The sequence below is a fragment of the Rhinopithecus roxellana genome, chromosome 10 (assembly GCF_007565055.1).
Source record: "Rhinopithecus roxellana isolate Shanxi Qingling chromosome 10, ASM756505v1, whole genome shotgun sequence".
NCBI lineage: Eukaryota > Metazoa > Chordata > Mammalia > Primates > Cercopithecidae > Rhinopithecus > Rhinopithecus roxellana.
In genome coordinates this window covers 94,500,255-94,505,744 of record NC_044558.1, presented here as the reverse complement: position 1 = coordinate 94,505,744, position 5,490 = coordinate 94,500,255, and the positions used below count along the sequence as shown (strand labels likewise).

Genomic DNA, 5,490 nt, shown 5'->3' with positions numbered 1-5,490 from the left:
GGTTTACACCATTCTCCTGCCTCAGCCTCCCGAGTAGCTGGGACTACAGGCGCCCGCCACCTCGCCCGGCTAGTTTTTGTATTTTTAGTAGAGACGGGGTTTCACCGTGTTAGCCAGGATGGTCTCGATCTCCTGACCTCGTGATCCGCCCGTCTCGGCCTCCCAAAGTGCTGGGATTTAAATTTTTTTTTTTAATTAGAGTCTCATTGAATATGGCCACTGCTTTTAGGGTTCATGTGTCTCTCTTCACAATCCGAGCCAGGCCTGCATGCCAGCAACCATTTTCTAAGGGACCTGCATTTAGTGTTGATCTTGCCACCACCAACTCTTGTGTGCATATTGTCCAGCACAAAAAGGTAAAGTTAATTGTCAATGATTGGGGAAACCAAACCACTCCAAGCTATGCCACCTTTGTGGCTACTGAACGATTGATTGGTGATGCCATAAAGAGTCAAGTTGCCGGCCGGGCGCGGTGGCTCAAGCCTGTAATCCCAGCACTTTGGGAGGCCGAGGCGGGTGGATCACGAGGTCAGGAGATCGAGACCCTCCTGGCTAACACAGTGAAACCCCGTCTCTACTAAAAATACAAAAAACTAGCCGGGCGCGGTGGCGGGCGCCTGTAGTCCTAGCTACTCGGAGGCTGAGGCGGGAGAATGGCGGGAACCCGGGAGGCGGAGCTTGCAGTGAGCCGAGATCGCGCCACTACACTCCAGCCTGGGCGACACAGCGAGACTCAGTCTCAAAAAAAAAAAAAAAAAAAAAAAGAGTCAAGTTGCAATGAACCCCAACAACACAGTTTTTGATGGCCAACGTCTTATTGGATGTGGATTTGATCATGCTATTGTCTGGTCTGATATGAAGCACTGGCCCTTCATGGTGGTGAGTGATGCTGGCAGGCCCAAGGTCCAAGGAGAGAACAAGGGAAAAACAAAAAGCTTCAGGCCAGGTGTGGTGGCTCACGCCTGTTATCCCAGCACTTTGACAGGCTGAGGCGGGTGGATTGCCTGAGCCCAGGAGTTCGAGACCAGCCTGGGCAACATGCTGAAACCCTGTCTGTACTAAAAATGCAAAAATTAGCCAGGTGTGGTAGCATGCACCTCTAGTCCCAGCTACTTAGGAGGCTGAGGAGGGAGGATCACTTGAACCTGGGACGTCAAGGCTGCAGTGAGTCATGATCGCGCTACTGCACTCCAACCTGGGCAACAGAACGAGACCCTGTCTCAAAACAAAAAGCTTCTATCCAGAGGTGTCCCCTATGGTTGTGACAAAGATGAAGGAAATTGCAGAAGCCTACCTTGGGAAGACTGTTACCAATGCTGTGCTCACAGGGCCAGCCTACTTTAATGACTCAGCATCAGGCTGCCAAAAAGATGCTAGAACTATTGCTGTCTCAATGGACTTAGAATTATCAACAAGCCAACTGCTGCTGCTATTGCTTCTGCCTTCAACCAAAAGGTTGGAGCTGAAAGAAATGTGCTGATCTTTGACCTGGGAGGTAGCACTTTATTTTTTTTTTTTTTTTTTTTTTTTTTTTTTTTTTTTTTTTTTTTTTTTGAGACGGAGTCTTGCTCTGCCACCAAGGCTGGAGTGCAGTGGCCGGCTCTCAGCTCACTGCAAGCTCCGCCTCCCGGGTTCACGCCATTCTCCTGTCTCAGCCTCCCGAGTAGTTGGGACTACAGGCGCCCGCCTCGTCGCCCGGCTAGTTTTTTGTATTTTTTAGTAGAGACGGGGTTTCACCGTGTTAGCCAGGATGGTCTCGATCTCCTGACCTCGTGATCCGCCCGTCTCGGCCTCCCAAAGTGCTGGGATTACAGGCTTGAGCCACCGCGCCCGGCCAAGCACTTTATTTTATTTTATTTATTATTATTATTTTTTTATTTTGTCTTATTCTTACTTTATTTTTTGAGACACAGTCTCATTCTGTCACACAGGCTGGAGTGCAGTGGCACGATCTTGGCTCATTGCAACATTGCTCTCCTGAGCTCAAGTGATCCTCCCACCTCAGCCTCCCGAATAGCTGGGACTACAGGTGTTTGCCACCATGCCCAGCTAATTTGTTAATTTTTTGTAGAGATGAGGTCTCACTATGTTGCCCAGGCTGGTCTCAACCTCCTGGGATCAAGAGAGCCTCCCACTTTTGCCTCCTGAGTAGCAGGACTATAGGCGTGCAGGAGGTGGCACTTTTGAAGTGTCAGTCCTCACTATTGAGGATGAAATTTTTGAGGTCAAATCTACAGCTGGAGAAGGTGGAGAAGACTTTGCAACCAAATGGACAGCCGTTGCACTGCTGAGCTCACATGCAAGCATAAGAAGGACCTCAGTGAGAACAGGAGAGCTGGCTGGGCATGGTGGCTTATGCCTGTAATCTCAGTACTTTGGGAGGCCAAAGCAGATGGATTACTTGAGGTCAGGAGTTCGAGACCAGTCTGACCAACATGGTAAAACCCCATCTCTACTAAAAATACAAAAGTTCAAAAGTTAGCCAGGTGTGGCTGGGCGCACGGGCTTATGCCTATAATCCCAGCACTTAGGGAGGCCGAGGCGGGTGGATCACGAGGTCAGGAGATCAAGACAATCCTGGCTAACATGATGAAACCCTGACTCTACTAAAAATACAAAAAATTAGCCGGGCATGGTGGTGGGCGCCTGTAGTCGCAGCTACTCAGGAAGCTGAGGCAGAAGAATTGCTTGAACCTGGGAGGCGGAGGTTGCAGTGAGCCACTGCACTCCAGCCTGGACGACAGAGCGAGACTCTGTCTCAAAAAAAAAAAAAAAAAAAAAAAAAAAATTAGCTGAGTGTGGTGGCAGGCACCTGAAATCCCAGCTACTTGGGAGGCTGAGGTAAGAGAATCACTTGAACCCAGGAGGCAGAGGTTGCAGTGAGCCAAGATCGCATCATTGCACTCCAGCATGGGTGACAGGAGCAAGACTCCATCTCAAAAAAAAAAATTGTAAAAAAATTAGCCAGGCGTAGTGATGGGTGCCCGTAATCCCAGCTACTAAGGAGGCTGAGGCACGAAAATTGCTTGAACCTGGGAAGCAGAGATTGCAGTGAGCAGAGATCAGGCCACTGCACTCCAGCCTGGGTGACAGAGGGACACTCTGTCTCAAAAAGAAAAAAAAAAAAAGCTGCCCCCACGCCTTCATGCAGCTTGTGAAGGTGCAAAGCGTCCTCTCTCTTCCAGCACCCAGGCCAGAATTGAGACTGATTCTTTCTAGGCAGGAATCGACATCTATACCTCCATTACCATGCCCGATTCGAAGAATTGAATATTGACCTGTTCCATGCCTGATTTGAAGAATTGAATGCTGACCTGTTCCATGGCATCTTGGACCCGTAGAAGAAGCCCTTCGAGATGCCAAACCAGACAAGTCACAGATTAATGACATCACCCTGGTTGCTGGTTCAGCTTCTAACTGCAAGATTCAGAGCTCGCCCAAGACTTCTTCAATAGAAAAGAACTGAAGGCTGGGCATGGTGGCTCATGCCTGTAATCCCAACAGTTTGGGAGGCTGAGCTGGGAGGATCACTTGAGCCCAGGAGGTTGACACTGCAGTGGGCCATGACTGTGCCACTGCACTCCAGCGTGGGCAACAGTACGAGACCCTGTCTCAAAAAAACAAACCAAACTGCATAGGAGCATTGACCCTGATGAAGCTGTTGCTTACGATCCAGCTACCCAGGCAGCCATCTGATCTGGAGACAAACCAGAAAACATTCAAGACTCATTGCTCCTGGATGTCACTCCTCTCTCCCTTTCATTGAAACTGCTGGCTGAGTCACGACAGTCCTTGTTAAGCATAATACTTCCATTCCTACCAAGCAGATACAGACCTTCACTACCTGCCCTGGCAGCCAGCCTGCCATGCTTACTCAGGTTTATGAAGGCCAGCGTACCATGAGCAAGGATAACAGCCTGCTTGGCAAGTTTGAACTCATGGGCATACCTCCTGTGACAGTGTGACAGTGTTCCTCACACTGAAGTCACTTGACACTGATGTCAGAGACATCCTCAGTGTCTCTGCTCTGGACAAAAGTACAGGAAGCTGGGTGTGGTGGCTCACACCTGTAATCCTAGCATGTTGAGAGGCCGAGGCAAGTGGATTACTTGAGCCCAGGAGTTTGAGACCATCCTGAGCAACAATGGTGAAACCCCATCTCTACAAAAAAATACAAAAAAATTAGCCAGGTATGATAGGGTGCACCTGTAGTCTCAGCTACTTGGGGATGCTGAGGCAGAAGGATCACTTGAGCCCAGGAAGTCGAAGCTGCAATGAGCCGAGTTTGCACCACTACACTCTAGCCTGGGCAACAGAGCAATGTCTCAAAAAACAAAAAATAGTACAGGAAAAAAGAACAAGATTACTATCACTAATGAATGACCGTTTGACCTAATGAAGGGCCGTTTGAGCAAGGAGGACGTTGAGCGTATGGTCCAGGAAGATGAGCAGTACAAAGCTAAAGATTAGGCCGGGCGCGGTGGCTCAAGCCTATAATCCCAGCACTTTGGGAGGCCGAGATGGGCGGATCACGAGGTCAGGAGATCGAGACCATCCTGGCTAACATGGGGAAACCCCGTCTCTACTAAAAAAAAAAATACAAAAAACTAGCCGGGCGAGGTGGTGGGCGCCTGTAGTCCCAGCTACTCGGGAGGCTGAGGCAGGAGAATGGCGTAAACCCGGGAGGCAGAGCTTGCAGTGAGCTGAGATTCGGCCACTGCACTCCAGCCCAGGCGACAGAGCGAGACTCCGTCTCAAAAAAAAAAAAAAAAAAAAAAAGCTAAAGATGAGAAGCAGAGGGTCAAGAATTCACTTGAATCCAATGCATTCAACAGGAAAGCCACCGTTGAAGATGAGAAAATTCAAGGCAAGATTAATGGTGAGGACAAACAGAAGATTCTTGACAACTGTAATGAAATTATCAACTGGCTCCATAAGAATCAGATGGCAGACAAGGAAGAAATTGAACATCAGCAGAAAGAGCTGGAGAAAGACTGCAACCCCATCATTACCAAGCTGGACCCAAGTCCTGGAGGACCGCCAGGAGGCTCACCTGGGGGAGTCCCTGGTAATGGAGCTCCTCCCTCTAGTGGTACTTCCTCAGGGACAACCATTTAAGAGGTTGATTAAGCCAACCCCAGTATAAAGATCACATGATTCCACATAGCTAAAACACTGAAGAACCCAAATTTGTAACAAATTATGTGGCAGTTTTAATGCTGAGCTGCTAGGGGCTGGGCGTAGTAGCTCACAGCTGTAATCCCAGCACTTTGGGAGGTTGAGACAGGTGAATCACTTGAAGTCAGGAGTTCGAGATTAGCCTGGCCAACATGGTGAAACCCTGTCTCTACTAAAAATACAAAAATTAGCTGGGCATGGTGGTGCACACCTATAATCCTGGTTACTCGGAAGGCTGAGGCAGAAGAATCACCTGAACCCGGGAGGTGGAGGTTGCAGTGAGCAGAGATTGCGCCACTGCACTCCAGCGTA

General features: G+C 49.2%; 1 pseudogene; it reads left to right on the top strand.

Moving 5' to 3' along the window:
- Positions 1-290: 290 nt before the first annotated feature.
- On the top strand, positions 291-5,130 carry LOC104674619 (annotated as a pseudogene).
- The last annotated feature ends 360 nt before the right edge of the window (positions 5,131-5,490 follow it).